The sequence below is a fragment of the Salmo salar genome, chromosome 10 (assembly GCF_965601325.2).
Source record: "Salmo salar chromosome 10, fSalSal1, whole genome shotgun sequence".
In the NCBI taxonomy this organism is placed as follows: Eukaryota; Metazoa; Chordata; class Actinopteri; order Salmoniformes; family Salmonidae; genus Salmo; species Salmo salar.
The window spans coordinates 116065908-116088226 of NC_138300.1; the positions used below are offsets into that span (position 1 = coordinate 116065908).

Genomic DNA, 22319 nt, shown 5'->3' on the forward strand with positions numbered 1-22319 from the left:
TTTACATGATTAGAATAATCACGTAATAATAATTACAGAGAATTGATTTGATAAACTAACAGTCTTCGGTTTTAATGATGCCAAAGACACGACAGTAGTCTCCAAGTCTGTCCTCTCCATATTACGGGTTGATTGAAGTGCCTTTGAATGGGGTATGGTAGTATGTTCCGGGAGCACTGGTTTAAGTGTGTCAAGAACTGCAGCGCTGCTGAGTTTTTTACGCTCAGCAGTTACCCTTGTGTATTAAGAATGGTCCACCATCCAAAGGACATCCAGCCAACTTGTGTTAACTAACCTCCAGACGAGCTTCAATGCCATACAACTCTCCTTCCGTAGCCTCCAACTGCTCATAAATACAAGTAAAACTAAATGCATGCTCTTCAACCGATCGCTGCCTACACCTGCCCGCCAGCCCAACATCACTACTCTGGACGGTTCTGACTTAGAATATGTGGACAACTACAAATACCTAGGTGTCTGGTTAGACTGTAAACTTTCCTTCCAGACTCACATCAAACATCTCCAATCCAAAGTTACATTTAGAATTGGCTTCCTATTTCGCAAAACAAAGCATCCTACACTCATGCTGCCAAATATGCCGTCGTAAAACTGACCATCCTACCGATCCTCGACTTCGGTGATGTCATTTACAAAATAGCCTCCAACACCCTACTCAACAAATTGGATGCAGTCTATCACAGTGCCATCCGTTTTTTCACCAAAGCCCCATATACTACCCACCACTGCGACCTGTACGCTCTCGTTGGCTGGCCCTCGCTTCATACTCGTCGCCAAGCCCACTGGTTTCAGGTCATCTACAAGACCCTGCTAGGTAAAGTCACGCCTTATCTCAGCTCGCTGATCACCATAGCAGCACCCACCGTAGCATGCGCTCCAGCAGGTGTATTTCACTGGTCCCCCCCAGGGTCAATTCCTCCTTTGGCCGCCTCGCCTTGAAGATCTCTGCTGCCAATGACTGGAACGAACTACAAAAATCTCTGAAACCGGAAACACTTATCTCCCTCACCAGCTTTAAGCAACAGCTGTCAGAGCAGCTCACAGGTCACTGCACCTGTACATAGCCCATCTATAAATAGCCCAAACAATTACCTCATCCCCTACTGTATTTATTTATTTTGCTCCCTTGCACCCTAGTATTGTCACGTCCTGAACACAGTAAGATGTTATTTTCTATGGTAGAGTAGGTCAGGGCGTGACAGGGGGTGTTTGTGTTTTTCCATGTTTTGTACTTCTATGTTTAGGTTCTAGTTTCTATTTCTATGTTGGGTTTTTTGGGATGAACTCCAATTAGAGGCAGCTGGTCCTCGTTGTCTCTAATTGGAGATCATACTTAAGTAGGGGTTTTTTACACCTGTGTTTGTGGGTAGTTGTCTTCTGTTTAGTTTTCTGTACCTGACAGAACTGTGCACTTTCATTTTCTCTTTGTTATTTTTTCTTGAGTGTTCTGAGTTAAAATAAATATTCATCATGAGCAATCAACACGCTGCGCTTTGGTCCCCACTCTACGACAGCCGTTACAAGTATTTCTACTTTGCACATTCACCTACTGCAAATCTACAATTCCAGTGTTATTTAATTGCTATATGGTATTTACTTAGCCACCGTGGCCCTTTTATTGCCTTTACCTCCCTTATCTCACCTCATTTGCTAACACTGTATAGACTTATTTTTCTACTGTATTATTGACTGTATGTTTGTTTTACTCCATGTGTAACTCTGTGTTGTTATATGTGTCGAACTGCTTTGCTTTATCTTGGCCAGGTCGCAGTTGTAAATGAGAACTTGTTCTCAACTTGCCTACCTGGTTAAACAAATATAAAATAAATAAACTTCCTGTGGCTATGGAACCCTGACCTTTTCACCAGACACGCTACCTTGTCTTGCTGCTGATCCAGTTTCAACTGTTCTGCCTGCGGCAATGGAACCCTGACCAGTGACGATTATTTGACAATGCTGGCCATCTGTGAACGTTTGAACATCTTGAACTGATCTGAGGACAAAAGGGGGTGCAACTCAATATTAGGAAGGTGTTCCTAATGTTTTGTACACCATATGTTTATTCATTTAGATTTTGTGGTAACTTTGTAAGGACCAACGTTGGAGATGAGAAGCAGGTATGGGGAGTCAACATTTAATCAGGAACAAACAGGTAACAAGAGAGGCACAACGTCAACACAGCGGGTAAAAAAATACATATGACAATCAATGTTGAAGCAGGGAACAGAGCGGGGAACCAGACATGTATAGGGAAGGTAATGACAGAGGTGATAGAGTCCAGGTGAGTCCAATAGTCGCTGATGCTCGTGACGGGGGAAGGCAGGTGTGAGTAATGGTGGCAGGAATGCGCAATGCTGGGGAGCTTGTTGCCGTCGAACACCAGGGGGAAGAGCGGGAGCAGGCACGACAAACTTTAGTTGAGTGATACACACTGCAAAGTCATAAAAGTTGTTTGACCAGCAGCCAAGCTGTTCATAAGAACCACATTGTAGAGTTTTGTTTACAATCATTGTCATAATTCTGGGGTCGGCGGTAGTGCTGTAAGAAATAGATAATACATGATTTTTGAGACATATTTTCTTCATACCTCAGGTTACTTGCAGGTGCTATGATAGAGCCTTCGAACAACCAGACCCCAAGCACAGCAAATACATAATAAACCACCTGCAAACAAAGACAGCACTTCTTTACAATCGTACCAATTTAACAGCTCTGGTATGACCTATGTTATGTACTGGTTTTGACAGTGTTATGTAGCCCTTATGACAAAGGGGTCAAGTAAAGTGTTCCTGAATATGCTGTGGTATGGTTATATTTCTACTGGATATTTCAGCTCATTTGTGTTGAATATGCCTTGGGCAAGATATTATTGAGCTATACAGCATAGACAAAATATAAATATATAATAAGATATATGGCCTCGTTAATCTGACAAATGTAATGTTTTCAACAGGTCAGAACTTTACTATAGTGATGATGCTGTATAAATCACCACTAGAGGTGAGTAAAGTAACAAAGTTTCACTAAGGACACACCTCAGATTTCACACACGCTTGACATCAGTGACAGGGCAGAAAGGGAGTCTGTGTTTACCTTTCCTTCAACAAGGCTCGTTGGTCTAGGGGTATGATTCTCGCTTTGGGTGCGAGAGGTCCCGGGTTCAAATCCCGGACGAGCCCTTCTTTTCTGAACACTACAGGCTCAATGTACTATCCAAGATAATGATAGTCTACTTGGGTAAGTGGAGCAGACTGTGCATATTCAGCAGAAAAACTGACAATCAGTCATATATAGGTTTCTATAACAAAGAGCAGGCTCACAGGATACCAATCTCAACTATTTTGTATTATGAGAACTAGCCGAACGACGAGTCGTATAACCTAATTCATAAATACTCTTATCTGTCAGCCACTGAGAAACGTCCACATAGTTTTATTTGCAGCTGTAACACTGTAGTCCTGGAATGGTCTCAGTCCTCATAATGCAAATGATAACCTTCAGCATTTAAGATGTCAACCACAGACAACGGTTTAATTTGTAAATCTGACAATGTACTGTACACTGAGTGTACTAAACAACAGGAACACCTTCCTAATATTGAGTTGCATTCCCTTTTGTCTTCAGAAAAGCCTCAATTCGTCAGGGGCATGGACTCTACAGGGTGTCTAAAGTGTTCCACAGGGATGCTGTCCCATGTTGACTCCAATGCTTCCTACAGTTGTGTCAAGTTGGTTGGATGTCCTTTGGGTGGTGGACCATTCTTGATACACACGGGAAACTGTTGAGAGTGAACAAAACAGCAGAGTTGCAGTTCTTGACACACTCAGACCGGTGCGCCTGGCACCTACTATAATACCCTGTTCAAAGACACTTCAATATTTTGTCTTGTCCATTCACCCTCTGAATGGCACAGATACAGAATACATGTCAAGGCTTAAAAATCCTTCTTTAACCTGTCTCCTCCCCTTCATCTACACTGATTGAACTGAATTTAACAGGTGACATCAATACGGGATGATAGACTTCAGCTGGATTCACCTGATCAGTCTGTGTCATGGAAAGAGCAGGTGTTCATAATGTTTTGTACACACAGACTATTTATTTAGTTTTTTTATGTAACCTTTATTTAACTAGGCAAGTCATTTAAGAACATATTCTTATTTACAGTGACGGCATACCCTGGCCAAACCCAGACGATGCTGGGCAATTGTGCACCGCCCAATGCGACTCCCAATCACGGCCGGATGTGATACAAATCCCGGACGAGCCCTCCTTTTAAGAAGTCAAATGACTTACAGACTACACACAGTCTATATGACAGACTACATACAGTCTATGACAGACCTGGTAAGTCTATGTCATGGAAAGAGCAGGTGTTCCTAATGTTTTGTGCGCTCAGTGTTTGGAAAACTTCCTAAAAGTGTTAGTTACCACTAGAGGGCAGTCTAATAGCAAAAACCTGCCACATCACAGATTCTGGAAGTTCACTCACATGCTTATGAGGAGAAGGAGATGGGAAAATTATAACGATAGGGTGGGTTTCCCTAAGTAGGCTTGTTGGTTTAAGGGTATGCTTCTCGCTTAGGGTGTGAGTAGTCCTGGGTTTAAATCCCAGATGAGCCCACCTTTTGAAAAAATATGTGATAGATGTATTTAGGGTTGTCCTAAGTGAGTTAGTATATTGCAAGATCCCAAACAAAGTGGGGAGAAAAATCTTACCAATAGGAAAATGGCAGACTAAGTAGCAAATATGGATATCTGTAGGTCCTTTGGTAAAACAGAGATATAAAACAATATCCAGTCAGTATGGAATATAGTGTACAGTGTCGTAATGTCAACGAGTGTCTTTGAATTGTGTGACAGACGGTAATATAGATACATCAACTAGAATCTTCTCTAAATTGCCCATGCTTCAAAATGGACCCTGCATTATCCTTACATACAGTATTTAATACTGAACTGCACCTACCAGTGAAAGAACTGTGAGAGATCCATCAAATACGTTACTCCCATAGGACACATATCCTGTCCAGACAAATGCTACCACCTTCGGCGCCATCTCCAGCAGGTAGTAAAGGATGAAGAAACAGTTGATTGTCTGAAAAAACACAGATCAGTGGAGGCTGCTGAGGGGAGAACGGTTCATAATAATGGCTGGAACGGAGCAAATGGAATGGCATCAAACCATCTGTTTGATACCATTCCACCGATTCCCCTCCAGGCAAAACCACGGGCTGGTCCTCCCCAATTAAGGTGCCACCAACCTCCTGTGACAGAAATACATATAAAGTCTGTGAATTGCACGGAGCTATTGACAAACTGTGCAAGACCCTTACCTGCTATACATGAGTCAGTCATGTCGGCAGTGCACTGCATGTACAGTAACTAATGTCCACTTGTAAATACTACTTGTAGTACATTTTACATTCAAATGGTCTTAAATGTTGAGCCTCTAAATAGTAGTTGTCTCGTTCAGACATTCTACTCACAGTCAATCACCAGGAGAATCTGGAGGAACATTGATGATGCTTAGATGCATATACGTTAGCTACATGCATATACTGTACATGACCTTTGACCTTACACATTTTCTAAAAATGGGATACAATGCACCCCTGAAAATTCTGAAGAAACACTCATTTTTAGACCAGAGACATCAAATGCAGAGAAGGTGAACAAAATGGGTCAGGGCCTATGTCTACTGCCTTTCCAATTGAATCTAATGATGATCAACAACAGAGATAAATAGGACTTATCTTTGTGTCTGTGACAGCCTCAATGGCTCTGCCCATGCTATCTCCATTTTAAAGTAGTCAATTGTCTTCTTCAATGGCTGATTGCTCCCAACTCATAGGAATACCCACCCAGTTGACTAATTTAAAATAGTGGAAGCCCTCAAATGCAATGGCCATTCCAAATTGCGTTTTATCCATGATGAGTCCTCTGTCTGTTTCCATTTGATCAACATGTCTGTGCAGAGTCTAGAACAGCCACTAGGTGGGAGTCTCTGAACAGTTTTACTGAGCATGAAACAGCATTAACTTGCCAGGAATTCCTTATACATGTGGCATGCAGTGGAATTTAAACTCTTGGTTCTTGACCATATGACAGGCTCGTTGGTCTAGGGGTATGATTCTCGCTTAGGGTGCGAGAGGTCCCGGGTTCAAATCCCGGACGAGCCCTCCTTTTAAGTTGTCAAATGACTTACAGTATGAACAGGCCTACATAGAGATACTTTAGTGAATTTACACGACTATGCTTTGTACCCTCAATCAACAATATTACTGTGAATAAGTAGCCTGGAATCTTAACAGATAAGCTCTGTTTCAATATTGTTATGGTGAAACAAAGCATGTCAGTTAGGATTCCAGGCTAGTGTCGTGACTAAGAGCTGTTAGGATCAAGCAGAAACAAACATTTAAGTGAATTCATAAAATATTGTGACATAGTGAACACAGATGCAGACAACATTGGCCAGGGCCACAGCATTCCCCACTACAGTGACATAATGCTGACTAAACATATACTGAACCTTGCACAGGAACTTAGATCAGTACTCAGACAATATAGGACGCTACAGAGGAAAACAATGACTTCAATATCCTGTTCAATCTCCTTTCACAATAACTTTTCAGGTTTGCTTCTGTCCAAATGTTTGCTTCCGTTGCAAATGCAAGCACAAAGGCAAATGAAAAAAAAAGTCTTACTTTGGACATACCAAAAGTGCTCACAATTCAGACGCTATGTATTACAGTATGTTGTTTCAGGTAAGGCGGGAACCATCTCACCTTCATGATGGCATCTCTGTAATAACCTTTCATCTGAACTCTCCTCATCACCTTCAGGTCTGTCTGGACCATAATACTCTCAACATGAACACAGTCAATATTATTTTATACATACAGTAAGCGCTCCACCATTTTGCTGTTGTATATTAATAAAATAAACACGGTATCATCCTCAGAGAAGGTTGGTTCCTGGCTCTGACAGCGCAGCAGCTCAAAAGCTGCCCTGACGCCCAAACTCCTCCTCAGGATGGATGTCTGGATTGACATCTGCTAAAAAAAAGGGTTATCAATCAAATGTATTTATAAAGCCCTTCTTACATCAGCTGATGTCACAAAGTGCTGTACAGAAACTCAGCCTAAAATCCCAAACAGCAACCAATGCAGGTGTAGAAGCACAGTGGCAAGGAAAAACTCCCTAGAAAGGCCAGAACCTAGGAAGAAACCTAGAGAGGAACCAGGCTATGAGGGGTAGCCAGTCCTCTTCTGGCTGTGCAGGGTTGAGATAACAGAACATGGCCAAGATGTTCAAATGTTAATTGATGACCAGCAGGGTCAAATAATAATAATCACAGTGGTTGTCGAGGGTGCAACAGGTCAGCACCTCAGGAGTAAATGTCAGTTGGCTTTTCATAGCCGATCATTCAGAATATCTCAACCGCTCCTGCTGTCTCTAGAGAGTTGAAAACAGCAGGTCTGGGACAGATAGCACATCTGGTGAACAGGTCAGGGTTCCATAGCCGCAGGCAGAACAGTTGATACAGAAGCAGCAGCACGGCCAGGTGGACAAGGGACAGCAAGGAGTCATCAGGCCAGGTAGTCCTGAGGCATGGTCCTAGGGCTCAGGTCCTCCAAGAGAGTGAAAGAAAGAGAGAAAAAGAGAATTAGAGAGCATTCTTAAATTCACACAGGACACGGGTAAGACAGGAGAAATACTCCAGATATAACAGACTGACCCTAGCCCCCCCAACACAAACTACTGCAGCATAAATAATGGAGGCTGAGACAGGAGGGGTCAGGAGACACTGACCCCTCCTGTTACCATGATCAATACTACTCACATACCTATGGGAAATTGGCTACCCACTGACAACACTCCCTACCCACTTACCTAAATATTTGTTAACTTTGTGAAGTACAGTCGACAACAAGCCAGTTACTCACCACTAAGTATCCTCTAAACTGGTTGTATATGATGGCAGTCAGCAGGTTCATCAGGATGTATGTTCCTACAATAGAGTGATAACATGTAAAGTAAGCATTTATTGAACATACAGATTGAATCAATTCAAACAGTTTGAAATATATTTATATCAAAATAATATTGTAATCAACACAATGGCACAGAAACACATCAAACAAACTCAACAAATGTCACGCTTGTTGAAAAGAGTGGACCAAGGCGCAGCGTGCGTAGAGTTCCACATTATATTTAATAGTGACACAACAAAACAACAAAGACTATAACAAACGTGCAGACACAGAGCGCACAAAGCACTAACCAAAACAAAATCCTACAAAGCAGGTGGGAGAAAGGGCTTCCTAAATATGATCCCCAATTAGAGGCAACGATTACCAGCTGCCTCTAATTGGGAACCATACAAACCAGCAACATAGAAAATGAATGACTAGAACACCCCCCTAGTCACGCTCTGACCTAAACACCATAGAGAACCGAGGGCTCTCTATGGTCAGGGCGTGACACCAAATCCACTGAAGAGGATGAAGAAGACAGAGAAAACTCTGTTTAAAGTGTAAGCTGGCATCATCACATTAGAGCAGAGAAAAACATGCCATGTTTAAAATGAAAAGCTCATCCACTTTGACTTACAGCAGTGATAAATTCAAATCTACACTAGCATATGAAAAACTTATGAATAAGCCTACCGTCAGGGTTGTTAGCAGTTGTGAGAAGAACCAAAAGAGACGTAAGAGACCGAGAGAGGTTTTTGAAATAGAAATCCCATTCCATGTTCTTCTCTGGGTTCTAGAACAAGACACATCAGAGCAGGTATCACATAAGAACAATAACTACTTGCTATGCAGACTATGCACTTTGATTAGAATGTTCTATGTGTTTTCACTGATCTGCCCTTCTTGGCAAGGTCTCACTTGAGAAAGAGGTCTTCTAACCTCAATGGCACCTCCTGGTTAAATAAAGATGAAATAAAAAATTATCAAATATTCTCATGAAATAAATCTTCTGAAAATCCTCTGAAGGCCACTGGCCTTCAACTAAAATAAGCAGATAATTACAAAAAAGACCCAAGGGCCTACACGCTTAAAAAAAAAAACATTATTGTGACGATCGTCGTAAGGATCGACCAAGGTGCAGCGTGGTAAGTGCTCATGATTAATAATTTATTATAACTCAGAACACTAAATCAAAACAACAAACAAAGGAAAACGGACGTCACGTTCTGCAGGCTTTACTGAGCTGTGCAAAAACAAGATCCCACAACTGAAAGAGGGAAAAAGGGATGCCTAAGTATGATTCCCAATCAGAGACAACGATAGAAGAAATAGAAAACATAGAATGCCCTCCCCATGTCACACCCTGACCTAACCAAACTAGAGGAAATAAAACGTCTCTCACAGGACATGGCGTGACAGTACCCCCCCCCCCAAAGGTGCGGACTCCCGGCCGCAAACCTGAACCTATAAGGGAGGGTCCGGGTGGGCATCTAACCATGGTGGCGGCTCCACCCGCTGATCCCTCCGCTTTTGTATTACCGGACTGTGGATCGTTTTCAGAGGAACCAGACTGGGGACCGTCGCCGGATGCTCCGGACCGGGGACCGTCGCATCCGACAGATGCTCCGGACCGGGGACCGTCGCATCCGACAGATGCTCCGGACCGGGGACCGTTGCCGGATGCTCCGGACCGGGGATCGTCGCATCCGACAGATGCTCCGGACCGGGGACCGTCGCCGGATGCTTTGGACCGGGGACCGTCGCTGCAGACTCCGTGCCACGGATCGTCACTACAGGCTCCGCGCCATAGATCATCACTGGAGGCTCCGGGCCATGGATCATCACTGGAGGCTCCGGGCCATGGATCATCACCGGAGGTTTCGGGCCATGGATTATCACTGGAGGCTTCGTGCCATGGATTATCACCGAAGGCTCCGGGCCATGGATTATCACTGGAGGCTTCGTGCCTTGGATTATCACTGGAGGCATCGGGCCATGGATTATCACTGGAGGCTTCGGGCCATGGATCATCACTGGAGGCTTCGGATCATGGATCATCACTGGAGGCTTTGGATCATGGATCATCACTGGAGGCTTCAGATCATGGATCATCACTGGAGGCTTCGGATCATGGATCATCACTGGAGGCTTCGGATCATGGATCATCACTGAAGGCTTCGGATCATGGATCATCACTGGAGGCTTCGGATCATCACTGGAGGCTTCAGATCATGGATCATCACTGGAGGCTTCGGATCATGGATCATCACTGGAGGCTTCGGATCATGGATCATCACTGAAGGCTTCGGATCATGGATCATCACTGGAGGCATACATTTTTTACATTTACATTCTTACGTGGAGCTGGAATCGGTCTCACCGAACTGGGGAGACGCACTGGAGACCGGGTGCGCAGAACAGGCACAGGGTATATTGGGCCGTGGAGGCGCACTGGAGGTCTGGAGCTAAGGGCTGGCACAACCCATCCTGGCTGGATGGTTACATTAGCCCGGCAAATGCGGGGCGCTGGCACAGGACAAACTGGGCTGTGAAGGCGCACTGGCGACACAGTGCGTAGAACTGGCACAGTATATACTGGGCTGTGGAGACCCACTGGAGGTCTGGAGCATATGGCTGGCACAACCCGACCTGGCTGGATGCTCAGTTTAGCCCGGCAAGTGCGGGGCGCTGGCACAGGACGAACTGGGCTGTGAAGGCGTACTGGCGACACAGTGCGTAAAGCTGGCGCAGGATATCCTGGACCGAGGAGGCGCACTGGACACCAGGAGCGCTGAGCCGGCACAATCCATCCTGGCTGAATGCCCCCTCTAGCACGGCAAATGCGGGGCACAGGCACAGATCGCACCGGGCTATGAATGCGCACTGGCAATATAGTGCGCATCACAGCATAACTCGGTGCCTGACTGGTCATCTGCTCCCTACGGTAAGCACGGGGAGTTGGCTCAGGTCTGAACCCTGATTTAGCCAATCTCCCCGTGTGCCCCCCCGCCAAAAAAAGTGTGGCTGCCTCTCGTGCTTGCCTCGTTGCCGTGCTAGTTCCTCATCTCGTTGCCGCTCTGCTCTCGCTGCCTCCACCTGTTCCCATGGGAGGCGATCCCATCCAGCCTGGATCCCCTCCCACGTCCAGGATCCCTTGCCGTCCAGGATGTCTTCCCAGGTCCATGTCTCCTGACCACGCTGTTTGGTTCTTTTGTGGTGGGATCTTCTGTACGATCGTCGTAAGGAGGAGATCAAGGTGCAGCGTGGTAAGTGCTCATGATTAATAATTTATTATAACTCAGAACACTAAATCAAAACAAAAAACAAAGGAACAAGAACGTCACGTTCTGCAGGCTTTACTGAGCTGTACAAAAACAAGATCCCACAACTGAAGGAAAGAAAAAAGGCTGCCTAAGTATGATTCCCAATCAGAGATAACGATAGACAGCTGCCTCTGATTAGGAAACATACTCGGCTAAACACAAAGAAATAGAAAACATAGAATGCCCACCCCATGTCACACCCTGACCTAACCAAACTAGAGGAAATAAAACATCTCTCACATGTCAGGGTGTGACAATTAAAGTAATGTTCACACTATCCAATCAATAAACAGGTACTGGGGATGTTACTGTACCTCTCCCTTTGTGAATAGCAGCATTCCAAACATGGTGAAGACACACAGGTGGAGAACCACTACTAAGATCAAACTGGAGAGAAGAAGAAAGCCCTATAGTCAGCCAAAATGAAGGACCTTATACATTTCTGTATTCACTAATCATTTGACTCAATTCAATACCATTACCTTGTTATTTCTGGTATTGTTCTTTTGATGCATTTCAACGTCTTCTTCATCAATTATGAGTTGTGAAGAGGAAAATGGCCGAAGAAGTTTTCTGATTCTCATAGTCTACGACACAAATGATGCAAAACATATCAGGACAGAAGAATCAGATGACCTTCAGATGACCATTACATCGATACTACTACTATAAGGAATGTAAACAAATGTACTACAAAAGTGTTGATAAACAGAGTAATGTACAGAAACTGTATTTAAAAAGCAGCTCATGGTGGAAAATAGCAAGTTATTCCTAAATGTACAGCATCTTCGTTGAGGACCACAGCCTGTTGAATGTACAGCTCCTCGTCTGTTGGAAATCGAAACATGGGGAGAACATGGGTTTAATTGAATGATCTTACTCTGTGCATGTGCGTGAGAGAGAGAGAGCGAGCGATTTTGAAGAACTTACCATGTCCCTGTGTCCCCCAATAGAAAGGTGTTTCTTTTGGAGCCCTGTAATTGTCTGATCCAGAATGAACACCCCCAGGTAGCAGGGGGAAACTCTCCATCATCACCACAATGTTGCTCAACAAGTTTATAACAGGTGACTAAGAAAATAAAGGAAAGGACCGCTTACATTTTGCTCCATCCTTAAACCTTCTCAGTGAGTTCATTTTCATAATCCACACATCTCACTTAAATGTAGGGTTACTAGGCATTTTGTTGTTCTGATAGTGCTGTACATGTGGTGTTGTGTCTCTCTTGTTGTTCTGATAGTGCTGTACATGTAGTGTTGTGTCTCTCTTGTTGTTCTGATAGTGCTGTACATGTAGTGTTGTGTCTCTCTTGTTGTTCTGATAGTGCTGTACATGTAGTGTTGTATCTCTCTTGTTGTTCTGATAGTGCTGTACATGTGGTGTTGTGTCTCTCTTGTTGTTCTGATAGTGCTGTACATGTAGTGTTGTATCTCTCTTGTTGTTCTGATAGTGCTGTACATGTAGTGTTGTGTCTCTCTTGTTGTTCTGATAGTGCTGTACATGTAGTGTTGTGTCTCTCTTGTTGTTCTGATAGTGCTGTACATGTGGTGTTGTGTCTCTCTTGTTGTTCTGATAGTGCTGTACATGTAGTGCTGTGTCTCTCTTGTTGTTCTGATAGTGCTGTACATGTAGTGTTGTATCTCTCTTGTTGTTCTGATAGTGCTGTACATGTAGTGTTGTATCTCTCTTGTTGTTCTGATAGTGCTGTACATGTAGTGTTGTGTCTCTCTTGTTGTTCTGATAGTGCTGTACATGTAGTGTTGTGTCTCTCTTGTTGTTCTGATAGTGCTTTACATGTGGTGTTGTGTCTCTCTTGTTGTTCTGATAGTGCTGTACATGTGGTGTTGTGTCTCTCTTGTTGGGATGTGTGTTTTGTCCTATATTTATATTGTATTTATTGTTTTAATCCCAGGCCCCTGTCCCCGCAGGAGGCCTTTTGCCTTTTGGTAGGCTGTCATTGTAAATAAGAATGTGCTCTTAACTGACTTGCCTAGTTAAATACAGGTTAAATAAAAATATATAAAAAATAAATCCCAACAAATTCGGGACAAATATTTGTTACTCATTCGCTAAAGACTACAATAAGCAGCATATAAAATGGTTGGGACATGAGAAACTGTAACAAACGCCTACCTCAGAGTTGGTTCATCTGGACAGTGAACCTACCTCACCAGTAATGAATACACAGTAACTAGAGAAAGATTCATAGTGAAAGTCAACCTACCTCACCAGTAATGAATACACAGTAATTTTGAGAAAGAGCCATAGTGAAAGTGAACCTACCTCACCAGTAATGAAAACACAGTAACTAGAGAAAGATTCATAGTGAAAGTGAACCTACCTCACCAGTAATGAAAACACAGTAACTTTGAGAAAGAGCCATAAGAGCCAAAAGCTCATTCATAGAACCGCAAATAAATTAATAAACGGGAAGCCGCTTCCATTACACCCAGTATCTGTATTTTATCCAGTGACATGGACATAGTTAGGTGCTGAAGGTGTGAGTGGGTTTTGTGACAACTTTCTCTTCAGTAGGCTCTGCTATCTGTTGTCTGAAAAACTAGGGGTCAAAACACAAAGGCAAACCTTGCAGGGTACAGTTTGTGAATCAATCAATCAAATGTATTTATAAAGCCCTATTAACATCAGCAGACAGCAGTTGTCACAAAGTGCTTCACAGTAACCCGGCCTAGTATATATAACCTGTATGAAATCGGTCCAAACCTTTCATATCTGAAATTACAAACTTGGCAACAGAACAGAGAGTTCCATATTACATAATGCCAAGAGCACACTTCCTGTGTGTTGACAGATAATGTAATCAAGTGCAGTGGCTGCTGAGATAGCTCAGGTCTGCCAAAAGGCCCAGCGCATTCTGCGGCCAATCATCAACTCAATTCATTAACACTAATGGCAGGACCAAAACACAGAGCAAAGCCAAAGCATAGCGTACCTACAATGTCATGAATGCCAAGTCAAAAGCAGAGCTAAAGCCTGTTCAGGGCAGACCCAAAAACACAAAGCCAAAACAAAAGCCAAAGCTAAAACCTGTTCAAGGCAGACCCAAAAACACTAAGCCAAAGCTAAAACCTGTTCTAAAAACACTGGTGTTACTGGTCCTACCTGAACATCAGCTGGATGGTAGTGTCATGACGTGGCCCTCTTTGGGTACAGCGAGCACCATCCCCCTCTCACCACCTCTCTCTCTTCCCCCTACACCCAGGCTCTGTTAGGCAGGTCATAAAGTCCTAGAGGAGTTTCTCTCCTCATGGCCAGAGTATAGAGAGAGTGAGTTTCACAGGAGAACAAAGGAACCTCTTCCACATCACAGAACTTGAGAACTGAACAATGTCCATGTTTTGGAGAATGTGTACACGGTCGGGGAAGAATCCAGCTACGACCGGTCCATTTCATTTAATGTTTGTGAAACTCATGAGAGACAATACAGCCACATTACCATAACTCTGTTTATACAAGAGTCTCAGTTGTGAGGCTTGCATCTAACTGTTGTATAAAATGAATGAGTAAAGATGAAACTATTTGTGAAATTATGTCATGTGATTAAAAACTGTTTAATGAAGGAAACTCCAATTCCCTTTGGAGTTTAACTAGGTCATAGGCCCGCCCCATGAGCACAGACATTGACCAGGCGTCATGGGACAGCGCTCTTCTGCTGTTACGAATATAACCCCCACCTGAAGGATTACTTATCAAACCAGCTTACCTCGATTACCACGAGAGGGCTAAGGTTTGAGTGGATTGCTGAATCTTTTAACCATACCACGTGGTTAAACTCTGAGACTATCGATCCGATAGAATAAGAGCAAATCTTTGATACGAGTTACTAGTCTGCAGCTAGGAATTCTATACCATTGAATGCGAAGGCCAACAACCGCCGAAACATATATTCTATAACAACAGTTTTGAATGGGACTCTGAACTATCCATTCTAACTACAGAAGAGAGAAAGTGTGGAGAAACTCTCCAACAGAAAAAAACTTTCCAACAGAGATCACGACGACACACTGAGCGTAAATATATAAATAGATTGCAATTATTCCCGAATGAGTGAGCATTCATGTGCAAAGGATTAGCATTTCAATTGTTAAAATGATCAACTGTGTAGTGTCTTATCTTTCGCGCCCTTCTCAGTCCCTTTGTCTACCAAGCCGCCATGCCGGTTTAGCCCACTAGGGCACATCCCGTATCATTTCCTTGTAACCATATCTACTTTGTTTGTTTGTGTGTGCGTTTCTGTGATTATTACTTAGTTAATAAATAAATGATTGAGACAATTGATGTATGGATGATTCTTAGTGAAGACTGGGTTTGTGCAGATAACCAACAATTTATGACTTTTGGAATGAGAATAATGTGAGGTAAAGAATAATTCATTAATTAGCCTCTTAGGGCTAGGGGGCAGTATTTACACCGCCGGATAAAAAACATACCCGGTTTATCTGGTTACTACTCCTACCCAGGATTTAGAATATGCATATACTTATTAGATATGGATAGAAAACACCCTAAAGTTTCTAAAACTGTTTGAATTGTGTCTGTGAGTATAACAGAACTCATATGGCAGGCAAAAACCTGAGAGATTCCTTTACAGGAAGTGGCCTGTCTGACCATTTATTGGCTTTCTTTGACATCTCTTTCCAAAACAAAGGATCTCTGCAGTAACGTGACACTTCCCACGGCTCCCATAGGCTCTCAGAGCCCGGGAAAAAGCTGAATGTCGTCATTCCAACCCCAGGCTGAAACACATTATCGCCTTTGTCAAGTGGCCGATCAAGGGACAGTGGGCTTAGGCGCGTGCACTGGTCGCCCCCGTCTTTCTTTTTTTCCCTCTATTTACCGAAACGCAGATTCCCTGTCGGAATATTATCGCTTTTTTACGAGATAAATTGCATAAAAATGTATTTTAAACAGCGGTTGACATGCTTCGAAGTACGGTAATGGAATATTTAGAATTTTTTTGTCACGAAATGCGCCATGCTCGTAACCCTGATTTACCATTTCGGATAGTGTCTAGAACGCACGAACAAAACGCCGCTGTTTGGATATAACAATGGATTATTTGGGAGCATACCAACATTTGTTATTGAAGTAGAAGTCCTGGGAGTGCATTCTGACGAAGAACAGCAAAGGTAATAACATGTTTGTTATAGTAAATCTGATTTTGGTGAAGGCTAAACTTGCTGGGTGTCTAAATAGCTAGCCCGTGATGGCTGGGCTATGTACTTAGAATATTGCAAAATGTGCTTTCACCAAAAAGCTATTTTAAAATCGGACATATCGAGTGCATAGAGGAGTTCTGTATCTATAATTCTTAAAATAATTGTTATGCTTTTTGTGAACGTTTATCGTGAGTAATTTAGTAAATTGTTAGTAAATTCCCCGGAAGTTTGCGGGGTGTATGCTAGTTCTGAACGTCACATGCTAATGTAAAAAGCTGTTTTTTGATATAAATATGAACTTGATTGAACAAAACATGCATGTATTGTATAACATAATGTCCTAGGGTTGTCATCTGATGAAGATCATCAAAGGTTAGTGCTGCATTTAGCTGTGGTTTGGGTTTATGTGACATTATATGCTAGCTTGAAAAATGTGTGTCTGATTATTTCTGGCTGGGTACTCTGCTGACATAATCTAATGTTTTGCTTTCGTTGTAAAGCCTTTTTGAAATCGGACAGTGTGGTTAGATTAACGAGAGTCTTGTCTTTAAATAGCTGTAAAATAGTCATATGTTTGAGAAATTGAAGTAACAGCATTTCTAAGGTATTTGAAAATCGCACCACAGGATTCAACTGGCTGTTACGTAGGTGGGACGATTTGGTGCCACCTAGCCCAGAGAGGTTAAAAGACTAATTGATCAGATATTAAAGTATCTGAAAGTTATATTAAGAAAATTATAACTTTGTAATCTGAATATTTTCCTTGTTGCCCCGACTTCCTAGTTAATTACATTTACATGATTAGAACAATCACGTAATAATAATTACAGAGAATTGATTTGATAAACTAACAGTCTTCGGTTTTAATGATGCCAAAGACACGACAGTAGTCTCCAAGTCTGTCCTCTCCATATTACGGGTTGATTGAAGTGCCTTTGAATGGGGTATGGTAGTATGTTCCGGGAGCACTGGTTTAAGTGTGTCAAGAACTGCAGCGCTGCTGAGTTTTTTACGCTCAGCAGTTACCCTTGTGTATTAAGAATGGTCCACCATCCAAAGGACATCCAGCCAACTTGTGTTAACTAACCTCCAGACGAGCTTCAATGCCATACAACTCTCCTTCCGTAGCCTCCAACTGCTCATAAATACAAGTAAAACTAAATGCATGCTCTTCAACCGATCGCTGCCTACACCTGCCCGCCAGCCCAACATCACTACTCTGGACGGTTCTGACTTAGAATATGTGGACAACTACAAATACCTAGGTGTCTGGTTAGACTGTAAACTTTCCTTCCAGACTCACATCAAACATCTCCAATCCAAAGTTACATTTAGAATTGGCTTCCTATTTCGCAAAACAAAGCATCCTACACTCATGCTGCCAAATATGCCGTCGTAAAACTGACCATCCTACCGATCCTCGACTTCGGTGATGTCATTTACAAAATAGCCTCCAACACCCTACTCAACAAATTGGATGCAGTCTATCACAGTGCCATCCGTTTTTTCACCAAAGCCCCATATACTACCCACCACTGCGACCTGTACGCTCTCGTTGGCTGGCCCTCGCTTCATACTCGTCGCCAAGCCCACTGGTTTCAGGACATCTACAAGACCCTGCTAGGTAAAGTCACGCCTTATCTCAGCTCGCTGATCACCATAGCAGCATCCACCGTAGCATGCGCTCCAGCAGGTGTATTTCACTGGTCCCCCCCAGGGTCAATTCCTCCTTTGGCCGCCTCGCCTTCCAGATCTCTGCTGCCAATGACTGGAACGAACTACAAAAACCTCTGAAACCGGAAACACATCTCCCTCACCAGCTTTACGCAACAGCTGTCAGAGCAGCTCACAGGTCACTGCACCTGTACATAGCCCATCTATAAATAGCCCAAACAATTACCTCATCCCCTACTGTATTTATTTATTTTGCTCCCTTGCACCCTAGTATTGTCACGTCCTGAACACAGTAAGATGTTATTTTCTATGGTAGAGTAGGTCAGGGCGTGACAGGGGGTGTTTGTGTTTTTCCATGTTTTGTAGTTCTATGTTTAGGTTCTAGTTTCTATTTCTATGTTGGGTTTTTTGGGATGATCTCCAATTAGAGGCAGCTGGTCCTCGTTGTCTCTAATTGGAGATCATACTTAAGTAGGGGTTTTTTCCACCTGTGTTTGTGGGTAGTTGTCTTCTGTTTAGTTTTCTGTACCTGACAGAACTGTGCACTTTCATTTTCTCTTTGTTATTTTTTCTTGAGTGTTCTGAGTTCAAATAAATATTCATCATGAGCAATCAACACGCTGCGCTTTGGTCCCCACTCTACGACAGCCGTTACAAGTATTTCTACTTTGCACATTCACCTACTGCAAATCTACAATTCCAGTGTTATTTAATTGCTATATTGTATTTACTTCGCCACCGTGGCCCTTTTATTGCCTTTACCTCCCTTATCTCACCTCATTTGCTAACACTGTATATACTTATTTTTCTACTGTATTATTGACTGTATGTTTGTTTTACTCCATGTGTAACTCTGTGTTGTTATATGTGTCGAACTGCTTTGCTTTATCTTGGCCAGGTCGCAGTTGTAAATGAGAACTTGTTCTCAACTTGCCTACCTGGTTAAACAAATATAAAATAAATAAACTTCCTGTGGCTATGGAACCCTGACCTTTTCACCAGACACGCTACCTTGTCTTGCTGCTGATCCAGTTTCAACTGTTCTGCCTGCGGCAATGGAACCCTGACCAGTGACGATTATTTGACAATGCTGGCCATCTGTGAACGTTTGAACATCTTGAACTGATCTGAGGACAAAAGGGGGTGCAACTCAATATTAGGAAGGTGTTCCTAATGTTTTGTACACCATATGTTTATTCATTTAGATTTTGTGGTAACTTTGTAAGGACCAACGTTGGAGATGAGAAGCAGGTATGGGGAGTCAACATTTAATCAGGAACAAACAGGTAACAAGAGAGGCACAACGTCAACACAGCGGGTAAAAAAATACATATGACAATCAATGTTGAAGCAGGGAACAGAGCGGGGAACCAGACATGTATAGGGAAGGTAATGACAGAGGTGATAGAGTCCAGGTGAGTCCAATAGTCGCTGATGCTCGTGACGGGGGAAGGCAGGTGTGAGTAATGGTGGCAGGAATGCGCAATGCTGGGGAGCTTGTTGCCGTCGAACACCAGGGGGGAAGAGCGGGAGCAGGCACGACAAACTTTAGTTGAGTGATACTCACTGCAAAGTCATAAAAGTTGTTTGACCAGCAGCCAAGCTGTTCATAAGAACCACATTGTAGAGTTTTGTTTACAATCATTGTCATAATTCTGGGGTCGGCGGTAGTGCTGTAAGAAATAGATAATACATGATTTTTGAGACATATTTTCTTCATACCTCAGGTTACTTGCAGGTGCTATGATAGAGCCTTCGAACAACCAGACCCCAAGCACAGCAAATACATAATAAACCACCTGCAAACAAAGACAGCACTTCTTTACAATCGTACCAGTTTAACAGCTCTGGTATGACCTATGTTATGTACTGGTTTTGACAGTGTTATGTAGCCCTTATGACAAAGGGGTCAAGTAAAGTGTTCCTGAATATGCTGTGGTATGGTTATATTTCTACTGGATATTTCAGCTCATTTGTGTTGAATATGCCTTGGGCAAGATATTATTGAGCTATACAGCATAGACAAAATATAAATATATAATAAGATATATGGCCTCGTTAATCTGACAAATCTAATGTTTTCAACAGGTCAGAACTTTACTATAGTGATGATGCTGTATAAATCACCACTAGAGGTGAGTAAAGTAACAAAGTTTCACTAAGGACACACCTCAGATTTCACACACGCTTGACATCAGTGACAGGGCAGAAAGGGAGTCTGTGTTTACCTTTCCTTCAACAAGGCTCGTTGGTCTAGGGGTATGATTCTCGCTTTGGGTGCGAGAGGTCCCGGGTTCAAATCCCGGACGAGCCCTTCTTTTCTGAACACTACAGGCTCAATGTACTATCCAAGATAATGATAGTCTACTTGGGTAAGTGGAGCAGACTGTGCATATTCAGCAGAAAAACTGACAATCAGTCATATATAGGTTTCTATAACAAAGAGCAGGCTCACAGGATACCAATCTCAACTATTTTGTATTATGAGAACTAGCCGAACGACGAGTCGTATAACCTAATTCATAAATACTCTTATCTGTCAGCCACTGAGAAACGTCCACATAGTTTTATTTGCAGCTGTAACACTGTAGTCCTGGAACGGTCTCAGTCCTCATAATGCAAATGATAACCTTCAGCACTTAAGATGTCAACCACAGACAATGGTTTAATTTGTAAATCTGACAATGTACTGTACACTGAGTGTACTAAACAACAGGAACACCTTCCTAATATTGAGTTGCATTCCCTTTTGTCTTCAGAAAAGCCTCAATTCGTCAGGGGCATGGACTCTACAGGGTGTCTAAAGTGTTCCACAGGGATGCTGTCCCATGTTGACTCCAATGCTTCCTACAGTTGTGTCAAGTTGGTTGGATGTCCTTTGGGTGGTGGACCATTCTTGATACACACGGGAAACTGTTGAGAGTGAACAAAACAGCAGAGTTGCAGTTCTTGACACACTCAGACCGGTGCGCCTGGCACCTACTATAATACCCTGTTCAAAGACACTTCAATATTTTGTCTTGTCCATTCACCCTCTGAATGGCACAGATACAGAATACATGTCAAGGCTTAAAAATCCTTCTTTAACCTGTCTCCTCCCCTTCATCTACACTGATTGAACTGAATTTAACAGGTGACATCAATACGGGATGATAGACTTCAGCTGGATTCACCTGATCAGTCTGTGTCATGGAAAGAGCAGGTGTTCATAATGTTTTGTACACACAGACTATTTATTTAGTTTTTTTTATGTAACCTTTATTTAACTAGGCAAGTCATTTAAGAACATATTCTTATTTACAGTGACGGCATACCCTGGCCAAACCCGGACGACGCTGGGCAATTGTGCACCGCCCAATGCGACTCCCAATCACAGCCGGATGTGATACAAATCCCGGACGAGCCCTCCTTTTAAGAAGTCAAATGACTTACAGACTACACACAGTCTATATGACAGACTACATACAGTCTATGACAGACCTGGTAAGTCTATGTCATGGAAAGAGCAGGTGTTCCTAATGTTTTGTGCGCTCAGTGTTTGGAAAACTTCCTAAAAGTGTTAGTTACCACTAGAGGGCAGTCTAATAGCAAAAACCTGCCACATCACAGATTCTGGAAGTTCACTCACATGCTTATGAGGAGAAGGAGATGGGAAAATTATAACGATAGGGTGGGTTTCCCTAAGTAGGCTTGTTGGTTTAAGGGTATGCTTCTCGCTTAGGGTGTGAGTAGTCCTGGGTTTAAATCCCAGATGAGCCCACCTTTTGAAAAAATATGTGATAGATGTATTTAGGGTTGTCCTAAGTGAGTTAGTATATTGCAAGATCCCAAACAAAGTGGGGAGAAAAATCTTACCAATAGGAAAATGGCAGACTAAGTAGCAAATATGGATATCTGTAGGTCCTTTGGTAAAACAGAGATATAAAACAATATCCAGTCAGTATGGAATATAGTGTACAGTGTCGTAATGTCAACGAGTGTCTTTGAATTGTGTGACAGACGGTAATATAGATACATCAACTAGAATCTTCTCTAAATTGCCCATGCTTCAAAATGGACCCTGCATTATCCTTACATACAGTATTTAATACTGAACTGCACCTACCAGTGAAAGAACTGTGAGAGATCCATCAAATACGTTACTCCC

The 22319-nt window shown here is 42.8% G+C and overlaps 3 non-coding genes and 1 pseudogene across 3 annotated transcripts; 3 read left to right on the plus strand and 1 right to left on the minus strand.

Moving 5' to 3' along the window:
* Positions 1-3125: 3125 nt before the first annotated feature.
* Positions 3126-3197, plus strand: trnap-ugg (transfer RNA proline (anticodon UGG)). Its single transcript has one exon. It is a non-coding gene; the product is annotated as a tRNA-Pro (tRNA).
* Positions 3198-6128: 2931 nt separating this feature from the next.
* trnap-agg (transfer RNA proline (anticodon AGG)) lies at positions 6129-6200 on the plus strand. Its single transcript has one exon. It is a non-coding gene; the product is annotated as a tRNA-Pro (tRNA).
* A 241-nt stretch (positions 6201-6441) lies between these two features.
* On the minus strand, positions 6442-12141 carry LOC106599061 (two pore channel protein 2-like; annotated as a pseudogene).
* An 8273-nt stretch (positions 12142-20414) lies between these two features.
* trnap-ugg (transfer RNA proline (anticodon UGG)) lies at positions 20415-20486 on the plus strand. The gene has a single exon. It is a non-coding gene; the product is annotated as a tRNA-Pro (tRNA).
* The last annotated feature ends 1833 nt before the right edge of the window (positions 20487-22319 follow it).